Source organism: Heptranchias perlo, chromosome 4 (assembly GCF_035084215.1).
Source record: "Heptranchias perlo isolate sHepPer1 chromosome 4, sHepPer1.hap1, whole genome shotgun sequence".
In the NCBI taxonomy this organism is placed as follows: Eukaryota; Metazoa; Chordata; class Chondrichthyes; order Hexanchiformes; family Hexanchidae; genus Heptranchias; species Heptranchias perlo.
The window spans coordinates 79,438,619-79,456,442 of NC_090328.1; the positions used below are offsets into that span (position 1 = coordinate 79,438,619).

The 17,824-nt window shown below is 46.2% G+C and overlaps 1 protein-coding gene across 2 annotated transcripts in view; it reads left to right on the forward strand.

Moving 5' to 3' along the window:
• Positions 1 to 17,824, forward strand: part of lrrc2 (leucine rich repeat containing 2) — a 59,754-nt gene that overhangs the window by 14,598 nt on the left and 27,332 nt on the right. The window lies entirely within an intron of this gene.

Sequence of the window (17,824 nt, forward strand, 5' to 3'; positions counted from 1 at the left end):
CTGCCCAGCAATCTCCTGGTATGTGAGGCTGGCTGCTGAGTTCCCTGCCGACAGCGCAAACTGAGAAAATCGGGCCTTCAATCATTTGTACCTGAACTTCGATGATCTAAAATCTATTCTCAAGTGTTGTTTGACAAGGGGCTGCATTTCTCTCCTTGCAACGGGGCTGGACTTTTCCTGGGTCAGGTTTAATTAGGCATGCAGGTTGAGCTCCTGGCAGGATTCCTGCTACTAGGATTCTCCTGACCAATCAAGGGAACAGTGGGAACAAGGCAGATAGCAGGAAAGCCTGCCAGGAACCCGGGCCCTATCTCCCCACTGACATTTGCATATACTCCTGTGGCAGTCTCTGCAGTGGTGGGGAGTGAGGAGGAGGTGGAGGGAAATTAATTGCCCAGTATTTACTGCCAAAATAACGGTGACTTTAATGGGCATGCTGTTATTAATGCGCAACTCGGCCAGCAACTTGTAGCAAGGAAGAGATACCTTGTGAATTGCGAATTGTCACAAGTTTATGGCCAATTTGCGCCGCTCTGTCTTTGGTTTCGCGAAGACAGCATCTTGCCCTTAACCTTCCCATGATTTTCATGAAGTTGCTGCATTTGCACATTAATTGCTCATTAAACCCGCCGCTGAAAGTTAAATCTAGAAATTAATAGCGTAAGTACCCTTTTAATGATGTGATAATTGTTAATGACTGCCAATCAACCTCTCTGGCCCAGAAAGTGAACAATTACAACTGTGGAGTCTCATTCCTTTAGGTAGTGAATTGTTCTTGGAGATTTTAAAAAAGGTCAAATTTTAAATTTTAAAATTTTTTTTCTTACTTTTCCTTTCTGTCTCTTTTCTCTCTCTCTCTTAATCCAATCTTTCTTTCCCTCTCTTTATTTCTCTTTCTGCACCTGATTTGACATTGAATTCATCCTCCTTCTCAGTCCTTCCTCTGTTTATTTCTCAACCCTTAAATCTCATTGGTTAAGGAGATGGATTGTTCACCAGGTCCCTGTGGCCCTCGCCGCACTGTTATTACTCGTACTTCCAGCAACTCTGTGGGTGAAAATTTTTAAAACCTAAACGTCCACCAACAAGTCTAATTAACTAAGTCTGGTGCTATGTTCCTGCAATGCCACTCAACCTCTCCAGCCCTGAAAGCGAACAATTTAAACTGTGGAATCTCATTCTTACAGGTAGTAAATTGTTGTTAGAGATTTTTAAAATTTAAAATGTAAAATGTTTTAATTTTTTTTCTTACTTTTCCTTTCTGTCTCTCTTTTTTCTCTCTCTTAATCTAATCTTTCTTTCTTTTATTTTTCTTTCCGTACCTGGTTTGACTCTAATTCACCCTCTGTTTCTTTCTCAATAATTAAATCTCATTGGTTAAGAAGATAGACTGTTGGTCCCGTCGTTCACCAAGGTCCCAGATGCCCTGTTGCCCTTGTTATCAGCTCGCACATCCAGCAACTTACAGGGCAAAACAAGCTGAAGGGTGAGGGATAAAGTGTAACTAATAGGGCATGCTGCAAGATGCCCTGTTTCAGCAAAATCTGGGCCAATGTAGGGGCAGGTCCCACTTTCCAATTTAGTCTTGTTTTCTGCTGCTATATAGGTGGGATTGCAGCCACACTGCACTTATAAATAATATGGTCAGCTAGACAAGTAACTGCTTGGGTTGGCTTCACTAAGAAGTCTGATAGGAGATAAGAATTCAAGCATGAGCTGGCAACAAATCTAAGTTACTTCTTCCCAATTTGTTGCTTTGCCACTGTAGATCTGCACACTGGATGCATTCTGGATGCGTGCTCGATTGATAAATGACAAACAGTTAAAGCTGACAGTCAATCTGGAAATAGATAGGCTTAAATTTAAAGCCTGAACACTGTGGGTTGTAGGTCAAAGCTGGGCACAGTTGGTTTCTGTAGCAGCCAGCCCTGCAAAGAAAAGTACTGGAACTGAGGCTGCTTAGAAGTTGATTTTATGAAATGCTGATTTAATGCATAATAAGCTTTCAAACAAAAAATTATTCTATAAGTTCAATTCAAACAAGCAGAGATGTTTCACTCATTTTTTTTCACAAACAGTAAATGTCTGGCTTGTTGATTTTACATTTCTCTAAAATGAACAGGGAGGGGCTAGGCTGCCCCGACATTCCCATTCCTTTGTTTATATTAGAGTGTCTAGCTCAGGTATTACGTGGGAGGCCTTTGGTTAAAGGAATGGGGATGCAGTAAAACTTTGTGAAATAATGCTTTTGCACACATTTCATTCACCACACAGCCTAAAGGCTGTGGGCTAGAAATTGGACCGTGTAGCGCCCGTTGCTTCGGCTCTACGCGGCCTCCCGAAGTGCCATGATGGCGTCTTGGCTGTGCACGCACATTTCCAGCGTGACCTTCGCCGGGCGCCATCTTGGTATAGGTATTAGCACATGCGCAAATAACGAACGCCGGCAGCATGTAAAGTAGGGAGAAAATGCATACAATCAATGTGCAATGCTGATTTAAAGTGATAGACACCATTTCGGGCCTTAACGCTCAACTCAATGCACAGTCTTAACCATGCACACCTGAACATGTCTTAGAGTACCTGGAGGACCCGCCACCAGTGCTATTTAAAGGGACCATAACATGTTGCAGGTTAGTTGCTGGATTATTGCTTCAGGGTGCTGGTGGAGTAGGAAGTGTTTTTTGAAGCCCCCTATACTTACTGAGAGTTGCTACAGTACATTTGAGAAGAGTGGTTTGGTGGGTACTGCCTTACGGTTCGGAAAGTTAAACCGTGGTTGAACAACATTCCTGGCAACCATGGGTGGTCTGCTGGGCTCCCACTGGGCATTGAGCACGACTAGGATCATGAAGGGAGGCCACGCACACCAGGTCAAGCTGCGAGGAGAGGGAGGAGGAGGAGGCACAGGGCACTGAGCAGAAGGCCGTATCCCATGAGGGCCTTCCAGGACCAATTCTCTTACCTCAACATGACCGAGGTGCATTGCATCCAACGGCTGAAGTTCACCAAGGAGGACATGACAGAGATCTGTTAACTGGTGCGGCCACAACTCCAGGCTCAGAGCAGCGCAAGGGCAGCATTGCCCGTGGCTGTGAAGGTCACCGTGGCGCTGAACTTCTATGGCTCAGGGTTATTTCAGGCCTCTGCTGGCGACATGTGCAACATTTTGCAATATGCAGTGCACTGCTGCATAAGGGAGGTCACAGCCACACTGTACCACATGAGGAACAAGTTCATCACCTTCCCTCTTGACAGAGACAAGCAGAACAAGCGAGCACGGGGGTTCGCTCGCATTGCTGGCTTCCCCATGGTGCAGGGTGTCATTGGCTGCACACACATTGTCCTGCGTGACCCGCATATAAACTCGGCCGTCTTCGTCAACCGAAAGGGTTTCCACTCCCTGAATGTGCTGCTGATGTGTGACCACACACATCGAATCATGGAGGTCGATGCCTGCTCCCTGGGAGCAGTCACGATGCCTTCGTTATGAGGCAGTTCAAAGTGACAACTATCTTTCACCCGGCTCAGCAAGTCAAAGGCTGGCTTCTGGGCGACAAGGGCTATTCCCTCATGCCGTGGATCATAACTCCAGTCAGGAACCCACGCACACATGCAGAGCAGGCCTACAGTGAGAGCCGTGCTGCAACACACAATGTCATGGAGCACACTATAGGCCTCCTAAACAACACTTCCGCTGCCTGGACCATTCTGGAGGAGCCCTGCAGTACTCCACTGAGTGGGTGGGAAGATTCGTGGTGGTATGTTGCATGCTGCACAACCTCGCCATCATGAGAGACGAGCCCTTGCCACCGATGAACGGAGAAGACCCTGAGCCAAAGGTGGAGGCTGAGGAGGAAGAGGCTGACGAGGAGGAGGAGGAAGAGGCTGAGAAGGAGGAGGGGGAGGAGCCAGAGGAGGAAGTGGAGGAAGATGCAACAGGGAACACATGCCTTGTCTGCAAGGGCTCTGCGTGCTCACCTGATCCGTGCCTGCTAGCAATAATGTCAACTATATCCCCCAACTCTCAAATAGTCCTACACTCCCCACCTGTCTGCTCCCACATGACCATCAAATCACCCTCCATCTGATTACACATTGGATTCCCTCTCTGCTCATCACACAAGTAAAAACCACCACCAAATGCAAATTCAAAGTCACATTTATCAATTAATAAATAAAATTATGGAAACAGAACAGAACTATTCACCCTTGTGCATTACCTTAGTGCTTGTTGTTCGTGATCCTTTACCTATCCTAGTGCTCCTACAAGATGCATCCCCAGTGGCTGGAGCATGGGTGGTGGGAGGCTGCTGGCCTTTAATGGAGAAACGTGCAGATGGCCTTGGAGGATGACCTTGAGCAGCTCTGGGCTGGGAGGGCCCGGCTTCAGACTGTAACATCTCAGCATGGGCTGCAGCAGCCTGGCCTGGCTGGCCCATAGGCAACAACAGGGGCACTGACGGAGTGGCAGGGGTGGGAGCAGGAATACTGTCATCCTGAGAGAGGACAGCAGGTCCGACTGCCATGGTGCCACTGCCACTCTCCTAGGGCAGCGCCTCAGCAATCCTGGTGATCAGCTGGAGAACGGATTGCTGGAGTGCCACGATGCCCTGGAAGCCCCATTCCACACTGGTCCCCAGAGCCACGATAGCAGCAGTCTGAGCTTCCATTGCAGCAGGCTGAGCTGCAACCGTAGCTTGCAGGCCTTTGATCACATTGGTTTGTGCTGCAATGGAAGCCGCAACATCGGCCATCAGGCGCTGCGTCATGGTGGGTTCCACAGGTGTGCTGATGGAGGTGACCACCCATTCCATGTTGGAAAGGATGGGCTCCGAGCTCTGCACAAAGCCCTGTGCCAAGTTGGAGCTGGACTCCTCTATGCCCCTTCTCATTGTGCGCAGACTTTCTGGCAGGCTTTCCAGTGCCCCAAGCTTTGGTGGTGTACGCCTATCAGCCGTCTTCTGTAGCCTGGCCCATCAAAGTCCTCATCTGACTCCTCTGCAGCAGGACTAGTGAGCGACTTTGCCCTTTGGTGAGCTGGCACCTGTGGTATCCATCCCCCCCGCCCGGCTCCTGCGCACTTATGTCCACTGTCTCACCACGTGCAGATCCCTCCTCTAACCTAGCCTCTAAAGGACGCACAGTGTCAGTCTCTGAGCTGGTGGAAGCAAGTGTCAGATTGAGTGATGGCATGCCTTCAGTTTCTCCTTCCTCCTCCTCCTCCTCGGACGGTGCCGCCACATGTTCTTGGGTATCTGCAATGACAAAGGGAAACGGGTTGAGTTGTGGAGCAGGGAGAGGAGCAAGTAAGACGTGCGTGCTGACAGTATCTGCAACACATGATTCAGAAAAGATTATGGGAGGAGGGAGATGTGGGAAACGAGAAGGAGCATTAGATATGTAGAGACTCCCTTCATCAGGTCCTCCAGCGCGGCATGTGGTCACGCTGCAGCGATGGCCCGCCCAATGTTCTGAAGCACAGTCTCCTCCAAGGGGATGAGGACATGTAGGCGTGCCCGTCCACCCACAGGTCTCTCCTGCTGCCGGCTGTTATGCGCCACCTTCTCCTGCATGACAGAGGACAGTGTGTCAGTGAGTATCCTGCAAGGTGTCTGCGTGAAGTGCCTGTCATGGTAGAATAGCTGCCAGTATGTGTGACCTGTGAGTGGTGATTGTACGGCCTGCAAGTGTGGTACTACATACGGGTGAGATGCAGCATGCCGAGTTCAGCATTGCGTATGGATGGGCAGTGTTTGTCAGTGGGTGGGTGATGGGGGGTGTGATGCGTGGAGCAGTGGTGCAGTTGGTAGGATGTGCCACTTGACACTTGCATTCCTCACCTTGACCACTCGTATCAAATCATTGAACTTCTTTCGGCACTGCACCCACGTGCACGGTGCGATGCTCCTGGCGTTCATTTCCTGCACTACAGCCTCCCAATGCCTGTGGAGCAGTAGTCTGGAGGGTCTTCTGCCACACTGCGGGTACATGTTTGCCCTCCTTTCATCCACTCCCTCCACCAGGGCCTCCAGTGCATCATCGGAGAAGCGTGGGGCCCTCTCTCGCGCCAGTCCCGCCATCCTTCCGGCCATCTTTCCCTCCACCCTGTGGACCTTGCATGTACCATTTAAAATGTGCACCTGCACGCCCCATTTTGGGCTTCCTCATTCTCCACGCGGGTAGCGCTGGCTGCACGGAACTATCATGCTAATTAGCAGGCAGCTCGAAGTTCACGTGCTGCCTGCGTAGGGGCCATCGGGCGCGGAGTATTAGTCGATTGCACTATCCGCGCTCAATAATAGGCCTTATACATTTTTTTCCCTCCCCCCTGTGATCCTGGCTGCAAAGGTATTCGAGAATATTGCACATAAGATCAACTTTTGACAAAACAGAGGCCATGTTGGTGATTTGCCATTCATTGGCCTATAAATTCGGCCGCACAACGTCCATTTTTCGGGTGTTAACCAGTCTACTAAGCACCCAATATGGCTGGCAGGAAGCGTGCGCACATTTCTAGCCAGACGTGCACCACCTGCTATTATTGGGGATGGAAAATAAAATGTCATACAGTGCCCATGCCTGAAATAGGAGTTAGCATCTTTGCATATGCAAATAAACAGGCCCCTACTACAAGATTGGTTTGCACTGGCTGCACTCAGTAAAACCAGACCTCGGGAATGCCTGCTACCAAAAAGATCTTTTTTGGCCAACTTTCTTCCCTTTTTTTCTGTAGCTGCTTACCTGGGTCTTGCTGGGCTATGGTTCCACAGGCACCAGTTGCATTCCAGTACCTCAACAAATGCATTATTCTTCATGTGAGAAGCTTGTGAGTGTTGGCAAGCTATTTAATCATGGGAGGTATCATTTCCAAGTCCGATGCTGTGCTCATGATTGTGCACACATGGATTTTCCAGCAAGGACCATCAAATAGCTTTGAGTGAGAATCCTGAGTCCCAGGGGCACTCTGAACAATTGGAGTGCCATTACTTCTGCCTTAAAACCAATTAATTCAGCACAGACTGAGAATCAAACCTGGGACCTTCTGGGCTGTATGGCTCAGCTGCACCTCTCTTTACCTACTGACCCATTGGGGGATTCATGGCCCCTATCTATTTCAGTGATCCCAGAAAGGCTTTCGATATCTTAAAGCCTACAGTACTGCCCATTCCAAATTGTATTTTTATATATTATTTTTTTCTTTTTGCACCAATTTTCTCCTGTCCTTTCCCAAAAATATTGATTCCTTGATCAGAAAAGGCTCCTTATGCAACGGTCAACCTTCAGTACCTCACCCAAGTGGCCATTTTCCAGAAGTATGCCTTAATAATGAGCATTGATAGGTTATTTCACTGCAGGAGGCTTCACAATCAAGTCCAATCCTGCGGTCACTGTATACAATGGGTGTCCATTTTATATAACGAGTACTCAACATTGCTGATTAGCTCACATCCCTCACCTGATTTTTCCCCCCTTTTAGTTGTCCATGCATTGGGTCCATTCACTAAGGTGACCAGAGCTCATATAGACATTAGCCTCTCACCATAGAGCTACAGGTACACAAAATTGCATTTTATGTGAAAACATATTTGTATTTCTTTAGGAGCTCCAATTCTTTTTCCAAACATTCCTTGATCTGAAGACTTCCCTCTTGTCCTGAAACTGTGTATTTTGGGATGTAAGAACTTATATGCCTCTAAAAGCTCCACATCATTATAGCGTAGTGTGACACTTGTAGTTAAAATGGGCTAGCACAGTGTTGTCCAATAGAAATTACTGACTGGCCACAGGTGTGGCTACAGTGATACTGTTTTTAGCCACACACACTAATATTAGTAGAAACGCCTTATATACACAGACAATACAGGTAAATGTACTTCACATGTATTTATTTACTTAACAAACATTTACCACCATTCAGTAACCAAGGAAGTAAAGCACTCACAACAATCAAAGAACATTCACACTTTCCGCTTTTCATCTTACAATATTACCAACAAATGTACAAAAAAATTAAAGTACACATACATAAGCTGTGTGAATATGAGTATTGAGATCACATGCCAACTATGGTGTCTATTACTCATCTTTTATATACTAATCAGAAATGCAATTTGTTACTTCTGGATTTCTAATTAGCCCCATGTAGCTAATACCTAACATATTGAACAGGGCTAGAACTTGCTCAGGTAGTGCATTTAGAATCTATGTAAAAATGTAATCAAATTCAGGTGAAATATCCCTTGCACAGGACATTAAGAATTTCCCAGTCTCCTGGCATCCTTTTTTTTTATTCGTTCATGGGATGTGGGCGCCCATCCCTAATTGCCCTTGAGAAGATGGTGGTGAGCTGCCTTCTTGAACCGCTGCAGTCCGTGTGGTGAAGGTTCTCCCACAGTGCTGTTAGGTACGGAGTTCCAGGATTTTGACCCAGTGACGATGAAGGAACGGCGATATATTTCCAAGTCGGTTTGGTGTGTGACTTGGAGGGGAACGTGCAGATGGTGTTGTCCCATGTGCCTACTGCCCTTGTCCTTCTAGGTGGTAGAGGTCGCGGGTTTGGGAGGTGCTGTCGAAGAAGCTTTGGTGAGTTGCTGCAGTGCATCCTGTGGATGGTACACACTGCAGCAACTCGCCAAGTGGTGAAGGGAGTAAATGCTTAGGGTGGTGGATGGGGTGCCAATCAAGTGGGTTCCTTTGTTCTGGATGGTGTCGAGTTTCTTGAGTGTTAGAGTTGCACTCATCGAGGCAAATGGGCAGTATTCCATCACACTCCTGATTTGTGCCTTGTAGATGGTGGAAAGGCTTTGGGGAGTCAGGATGCGAGTCAATCACCGCAGAATACCCAGCCTCTGACCTGCTCTTGTAGCCACAGTATTTATGTGGCTGGTCCAGTTAAGTTTCTGATCAACGGTGACCCCCAGGATGTTGATAGTGGGGGATTTGACGATGGTAATGCTGTTGAATGTCAAGGGGAAGTGGTTAGACTCTCTCTTGTTGGAGATGGTCATTGCCTGGTATTTATCTGGCGCAAATGTTACTTGCCACTTATCAGTCCAAGCCTGGATGTTGTCCAGGTCTTGCTGCATGTGGGCTCGGACTGCTTCATTATTTGAGGGGTTGCGAATGGAACTAAACACTGTGCAATCATCAGCGAACATCCCCATTTCTGATCTTATGATGGAGGGAAGGTCATTGATGAAGCAGCTGAAGATAGTTGGGCCTAGGACACTGGCCTGAGGAACTCCTGCAGCAATGTCCTGTGGCTGAGATGATTGGCCACCAACAACCACTACCATCTTCCTTTGTGCTAGGTATGACACCAGCCACTGGAGAGTTTTCCCCCTGATTCCCATTGACTTCAATTTTACGAGGGCTCCTTGGTGCCACACTCGGTCAAATGCTGCCTTGATGTCAAGGGCAGTCACTCTCACCTCACCTCTGGAATTCAGCTCTTTTGTCCATGTTTGGACCAAGGCTGTAATGAGGTCTGGAGCCGAGTGGTCCTGACGGAACCCAAAGTGAGCATCGGCGAGCAGGTTATTGATGAGCAAGTGCTGCTTGATAGCACTGTCGACGACACCTTCCATCACTTTGCTGATGATTGAGAGTAGACTGATGGGGCGGTAATTGGCCGGATTGGATTTGTCCTGCTTTTTGTGTACAGGACATACCTGGGCAATTTTCCACATTGTCGGGTAGATGCCAGTTTTTGCTGTACTGGAACAGCTTGGCTAGAGGCGCAGCTAGTTCTGTAGCTCAAGTCTCCAGCACTACAGCTGGGATGTTGCCAGGGCCCATAGTCTTTGCTGTATCCAGTGCACTCAGCCGTTTCTTGATATCACTTGGAGTGAATCGAATTGGCTGAAGACTGGCTTCTGTGATGGTGGGGATATCGGGAGTAGGCCGAGATGGATCATCCACTCGGCACTTCTGGCTGAAGATGGTTGCAAATGCTTCAGTCTTGTCTTTTGCACTCATGTGCTGGACTCCGCCATCATTGAGGATGGGGATGTTTGCAGAGCCTCCTCCTCCCGTTAGTTGTTTAATTGTCCACCACCATTCACGACTGGATGTGGCAGGACTTCAGAGCTTTGATCTGATCCGTTGGTTGTGGAATCGCTTTGTTCTGTCTACAGCATGTTGCTTCCGCTGTTTAGCATGCATGTAGTCCTGAGTTGTCGCTTCACCAGGTTGGCACCTCATTTTTAGGTATGCCTGGTGCTGCTCCTGGCATGCCCTGGCTTGTTGGTAGAGTGAGGAATATGCCAGGCCATGAGGTTACAGATTGTGCTGGAATACAATTCTGCTGCTGATGACCCACACTGCCTCATGGATGCCCAGTTTTGAGCTGCTAGATCTGTTCTGAATCTATCCTATTTAGCACGGTGGTAGTGCCACACACCACATTGGATGGTGTCCTCAGTGCGAAGATGGGACTTCATCTCCACGAGGACTGTGCGGTGGTCACCCCTACCAATACGGTCAAGGACCGATGCATTTGCGACAGGTAGATTGGTGAGGACGAGGTCAAGTAAGTTTTTCCCTCGTGTTGGTTTGCTCACCACCTGCCGCAGGCCCAGTCTAGCAGCTATGTCCTTCAGGACTCGGCCAGCTCGGTCAGTAGTGGTGCTACCGAGCCACTCTTGGTGATGGACATTGAAGTCCCCCACCCAGAGTACATTTTGTGCCCTTGCTACCCTCAGTGCTTCCTCCAAGTGGTGTTCAACATGGAGGAGGACTGATTCATCAGCTGAGGGAGGATGGTAGGTGGTAATCAGCAGGAGGTTTCCTTGCCCATGTTTGACCTGATGCCATGAGATTTCTTGGGGTCCAGAGTCAATGTTGAGGACTCCCAGGGCCACTCCCTCCTGACTGTATATCACTGTGCCGCCACCTCTGGTGGGTCTGTCCTGCCGGTGGGACAGGACATACCCAGGGATGGTGATGGAAGAGTCTGGGACGTTGGCTGAAAGGTATGATTCTGTGAGTATGGCTATGTCAGGCTGTTGCTTGACTAGTCTGTGGGACAGCTCTCCCAATTTTGGCACAAGTCCCCAGATGTCAGTGAGGAGGACTTTGCAGGGTCGACTGGGCTTGGTTTGCCGTTGTCGTGTCCAGTGCCTGGTGGTCCGTCCGGTTTTATTCTTATTATAACTTTTCGTAGGGAGATTTTACAACTGGGTGGCTTGCTTGGCCATTTCAGAGGGCAATTAAGAATCAACCACATTGCTGTGGGTCTGGAGTCACATATAGGTCAGACCGGGTGAGGACGGCAGGTTTCTGGTTTTTACGACAATCTGGTAGTTTCATGGCCGCCATTACTGATACTAGTATTTTAATTCCAGATTTTTATTTAATTAAATGAATTTAAATTCGCCAGCTGCCGTGGTAGGATTTGAACTCATAACTCTGGATTTTAGTCCGGGCCGCTGGATTATTAGTTCAGTAACATAACCACTATGCTACCATACCCCAGGGTAGACCTGTTACTGGAGTCAAGTGTGTTAACCTGGACAGTGAGCATCAGTGGGTTAATGCTGTATGGGGGCAAGAAGCCCAATTCTGTCCCCACCATACATCAAAGCACATATTTTCAGCAGCGAACACTGAATAGCAACAAAAAGCAGGAACTCTAGCAAACTCTAGCTTCCCTTTCCTAGTCCTGGGATTATGAGGCCGATTGTAGCACTAAACTGGTGCTCTGGCTGAGCTAGTTTAGCTCGGACTAAGGATCAAATCTGATCAGTCTGGCTCAATTTCATACAGTGCGTTTAGCAGCTATGACATAAGGGGAGCCAGGTCATGCAGCTTTAATTGAATTGTTTCAGTTGTAAATTCCATTTTTAAAGAATAAGAGCCTAGAAATGATTGTTTGTGGATATTAGCGTAGGAATGCTTAATCCTTGTGCATGATTTTCCTCTACCCGCTATTTTAGCAGAGTTGTTAACCTGTTTATTTTAAATGTGTTAATGCCCAGGAATGCCATACAAATGTGTTAAACACTTCTACGTTTATGTCGCAAACAGTGATTTGTGGGTTAATATTACTATCTATTGCTCATGCAACATATTTCACCAGATTCACAATACACAACCCAGTTCTGCATTTATGTCTCACAAGATGGCTAAATGTTTTAGATCTTGTTCCAAAATTGTTCAATTGAAATAATTATTCAGTATACCGTAGTTGATTCTTTTTTTGAATTAAAATGAAGTACGTGCGGCAGGAAGCTTGCTGTTGTCCGATATTAATTTGAATACTTTGTGTTGGTTGTACTGCAGGTGCACACCTTATTGATAGAAAAGAAATGGCTTGTGCAATTGTTATTAGGTTCTGCTCTATCATTGCTCTTTTGATAAATGTTTTGGAGCTCCCTCTCTAGCATAAGCTAATAACAGAGTCAATAATCTCTCTCCCTTGAGCTAAATCTGCCAGCAGTGCCTAAATGTCATGACAGTACAACAAGGTTAACCTAGCTCACGTTATTACCCTTCATGCTGTATACTGATCTCAAAGGATGTCAGTTAATTATCAAGCAATATTAATTTAGGTAATCTCTCATACATCTGTACAATTTATCATATGCATAATTTAGAGCAAATAATATACTCCAGGGGCAGAGTAATCCTTTCATTACATTATTCACTTGTCTCTTAATTTAATTACTGTGAAGTTTCTCACTATTTCTTATTCCTGTGATCAAAGCATGCTGTGCTTATTTAGTTAAGCTATCTGAGTTGCTACGATATCTATTTCCCGCTAAGATTTAGTCATACATTTTGTACTTGAGGAATCACAGGGCAGATTTTCCAATCACATGGCATTAGCAGTAATGTATCTTCATTCATACCACACTGTGGCCTGAATATCGATGCTTTATTCATGTTGGATTATTTCTTGAACTGCCCTTTTGGATTCCTGAAGTTGCGGAAAGCATTCAAGCATTCAAGCATTATGGCAGCTTTTTGAACAGTTGTTCTGTATGCTAATCAGTTACAATTATCTAATCTTTACTACAACATGCATTTCTCAAAGATTTCTGTTATAATTTTAAAAGGTCAAAGTCAGCCTAATATTTTCCACTGTTCCATGACACACACACACCAGGCAGCCCACTCCAATATTGAATTCACCAACTGCTAAATGACGCTTTCATGAACAGAACCGTGTGTCACACAGCAGTCTTCCACCCTGGTTAGTTCCAATAAAACTAATCTTTTACTTGTTTCACTCTTCAAAAACATGAATTAAATAAACTTATATAATTATTCAATGCGTGATATAAACAAGGCCTTGATTGTTTACATGAAATAAACCACTAGGTGATAACTCACTCACCTTTTGCACTCGTGAGTTATGTGCCTGGCATCATTCATTGGTTTATTTCCCAGTAAACCCCTGAGACTTGTTGTGTACCCTGTGTGACCTTTTGTCTATGTGGTGTGCTTTTCCTTACAGCAGATTTAGGAAACTGTTCCTGAAATTCCGATAGAACCATTGCACGGTGGAGAGAATGGGGAGGTGGGGGAAGGGAAGAGACTGTTAATTGGAAAATATTAAAAGGCAGACCTGGTTACAACTAGGATGTAAAAGCTGCTGCTGCATAAAGGGTCAATGGTAGCACTGGAAGAATCAATCTACCTGGGTGACAAGGATGGCAGCCAGATTTTTAAAAATCAGCGACAAACGTCAGGCAGCTAGACCTGCATGTCTTCCAAATGGAGATGGAAATCAGAAGGGATGGTCTGTTTGGGATCAGAAGCTAGTGACCAGCCAGAATATTGTACGCATTCTGTGGATGGAGGTGACTGTAGCAGTGAGAGCAACCTCCTAGAACCCCTGGACTCCTTTGTAATCATAGAATCATAGAAAGGTTACAACATGGAAGGAGGCCATTCAGCCCATCGAATCCACGCCTGCTCTATGTAAGAGCAATCCAACTAGTCCCACTCCCCCACCCTTTCCCTGTATTCCTGCAAATTTTTTCCATTCAAGTATTTATCCAGTTCCCTTTTGAAGGCCATGATTGAATCTGCCTCCACCACCCACTCGGGCAGTGCATTCCAGATCCTAACCGCTCGCTGTGTAAAAAAGATTTTCCTCATGTCACCTTTGGTTCTTTTGCCAATAATCTTAAATCTATGTCCTCGGGTTCTTGACCCTTTCGCCAATGGGAACAGTTTCTCTCTATCTACTCTGTCTAGACCCTTTTTTATGAATACCTCTATCAATTTTTTTTTAATTGTTCATGGGTTGTGGGCATCGCTGGCAAGGCCAGCATTTATCGTCCATCCCTCATTGCCCTTGAGAAGGTGGTGGTGAGCCGCCTTCTTGAACCGCTGCAGTCCGTGTGGTGAAGGTTCTCCCACAGTGCTGTTAGGTAGGGAGTTCCAGGATTTTGACCCAGCAATGATGAAGGAACGGCGATATATTTCCAAGTTAGGATAGTGTATGACTTGGAGGGGAACATGCAGGTGATGTTGTTCCCATGTGCCTGTTGCCCTTGTCCTTCTAGCTGGTAGAGGTCGCGGGTTTGGGAGGTGCTGTCGAAGAAGCCTTGGCAAGTTGCTGCAGTGCATCCTGTGGATGGTACACACTGCAGCCATGGTATGCCGGTGGTGAAGGGAGTGAATGTTTCGGGTGGTGGATGGGCTGCTTTGTCCTGGATGGTGTTGAGTTTCTTGAGTGTTGTTGAAGCTGCACTCATCCAGGCAAGTGGAGAGTATTCCATCACACTCCTGACTTGTGCCTTGTAGATGGTGGAAAGGCTTTGGGGAGTCAGGAAGTGAGTCATTCGCTGCAAAATACCCAGCCTCTGACCTGCTCTTGTAGCCACAGTATTTGTGTGGCTGGTCCAGTTATGTTTCTGGTCAATGGTGACCCCCAGGATGTTGATAGTGGGGGATTCGGCGATGGTAATGCCGTTGAATGTCAAGGGGAGGTGGTTAGACTCTTTCTTGTTGGAGATGGTCATTGCCTGGCACTTGTCTGGCACGAATGTTACTTGCCACTTATGAGCCCAAGCCTGGATGTTGTCCAAGTCTTGCTGCATGCGGGCACGGACTACTTCATTATCTGAGGGGTTGCGAATGGAACTGAACACTGTGCAGTCATCAGCGAACATCCCCATTTCTGACCTTATGATGGAGGGAAGGTCATTGATGAAGCAGCTGAAGATGGTTGGGCCAAGGACACCTCTCCTCGCAACTGTCTCTGATCCAAGGAGAACAACCCCAGCTTCTCCAGTCTATCCACGTAACTAAAGTCCCTCATACCTGGAACCATTCTAGTATATCTCTTCTGCACCCTTTCTAAGTCCTTTCCTGAAGTGTGGTGCCCAGAACTGGATCCCAGAGTACAAAAAGAGGTAGTCATGGAAATAGTGGATGCAATGGTTGTCATCTTCCAAAATTCTATAGATTATGGAACAGTTCCTGCAGATTCAAGAGTGGCAAATCTAACCCCACTATTTAAAAAAGGAGTGCAACTAATGCAGGAAGAAATTTAACAACTCACCAGAGCAGTCAAGGTAAATCACCTGCTCCCCGTGACCTTTTCTTGCAGTCTTTTTATGTGTGGCGCTCCTTCGTTGATTACCCTAATGGTGCCAGAGGAGTCAGAGGTGAAAGTGGAATCTGACAGTGGGGATTGGAAGCTCCACAAATCAACACTTGGCTCCTGAGCCTATGGACACAGATCTTGTGTCTTGCTGTAACAAGGAGGAAGCTTTATGACTGTTACATTCACATGGAGGCACTGAGAACCATCTCGGAGGACCTGAGACAGATGGTAGGAGTCACGGTGAAGTCCAATGCCATCCTCAGTGCCAATATCTGAGAAACATTTGCCACATTACAGTGATACCTAAAGCAAGTGGTAGCACCATGGACATCTGCAACCATCCACCTGAGAGTGACCTTCAGACCAATGAGTGCACTCAAAGTGGAGACTTTGACCACTGGTCTTTAGGCCATGAAGAATTATTTGGAAAGAATGATAGAAAAGATTTTTTGAAATGCTTTGATCAAAAGTAATGTTTCAGATAAAGTTTGTGGCCATTAGTGCCGGGACTAAAAGAGTTAAATTATGAAGTCAGGTTGCATAGACTAGGCTTGTATTCCGTTGAATAAAGAAGACTAAGGGGTGTTCTAATTGAAGTGTTTAAGATGATTAAAGGATTTGATAGGGTAGATAGAGAGAAACTATTTCCTCTGGTGGGAGAGTCTAGAAAAAGAGGGCATAACCTTAAAATTAGAACTAGGCTATTCAGGGGTGATGTCAGAAAGCATTTCTTCACACAAAGGGTAGTGGAAATCTGGAATTCTCTCCCCCAAAAAGCTGTTGAGGCTAGGTCAATTGAAAATTTCAAAACTGAGGTTCATAGATTTTTGTTAGGCAAGAATGTTAAGATTTACGGAGCCAAGGCAGGTAGATGGAATTAAGATACAGATCAGCCATGACCTAATTGAATGGCGTAACAGGCTCGAGGGGCTGATTGGCCTACTCCTGTTCTTATGTTCCTACATTTGAAGCCTGTGAACTTATAGTAGGATTTTCACACAAAGGGTAGTAAAAATTTGGAACTCTCTCCCCCAAAAGGCTGGGTCAATTGGATCTATCAAGACTGAGAGCAATAGATTTTTGTTAGGTAAGAGTAACAAGGGATATGGAGCAAAGGCGGGCAAATGGAATTGAGGTGCAGCTCAGCCATAATCTAATTGAATGGTGGAATGGGTTCGTGGGGCTGAATGGCCTACTCCTGTTCCTAATGGTCCCATGTTCCCATGTAACCACTTCCTGGTTAGACAAGTCATGCAGGTAACTTATCCCTTAACTTAAATCAGGTACAATCCTTGTGTAAATGGCAGAATTTCTGGTACAGCAGGTTTTGTCCTGTCATTTGCAGACATACGCCATTTTGTGGCGGTTACATCTTCTACAGCAATTTATCATTTATTTTAGAATGTTTGTCTGATTTACACTCCAAATTCTGGTCTCCTATGCCAGAACGATATCACTTTTGCACCAAAAAAACTTGGAATTTCAGGCCCTGTATTAATATCTGTATTAACACAACCTTTTGAAACTATGGGAATCCATTTTTGTGAGACTACAGAAAGTCCACCAAATGCTAAGGAGGGCATTTTGTAACATTAAAAACAAATATGCTCCATTGAGTACTGGATAGAAGAGAGGATATTAAAAAAAAGTTAATACGGTTAGAGCCCTGCCTGGTTTATTACTAAGCCATACAGACTAAAAGGTTCCAGGTTTGATTCCCAATTTGTGCTAAGTTATCTGTGCTTAGCCCAGAGAGCAGTAATGGTCCTCCAATTGGCCTAAGTGTCCCTGGTTTGCAGTGGGAGGGGAGAGAAATTGGTCAAGGATCCTGCTCTAATTGCCATCCAGTGACACTTGCTGGAAGAGTGCCTTGTGGTTTTTGAATGAGGATGAGATTGGGGTTAGATATGATGCCCCAACATTCATGCTCAAGCCCAACACATGAATGCTGGCCACTTGGATGGAATACCCAAACAAAGAAACACTTGCATTTATATAGAGCCCTTCATGACCTCAGGATTTCCCAAAGTGCTTTATAGCCAATGAAGTACTTTTTGAAGTGCAGTCACTATTGTAATGTAGGAAACATGGCAGCCAATTGGCAAACAGCAAGGTCCCACAAACAGCAATGTGATAATGACCAGATAATCTGGTTTTAGTGATTTTGGTTGAGGAATAAATATTGGCCGCGATACCAGGGAGAACTCCCCTGCTCTTCTTCGAATAGTGCCTTGGGATCTTTTACGTCCACCTGAGAGG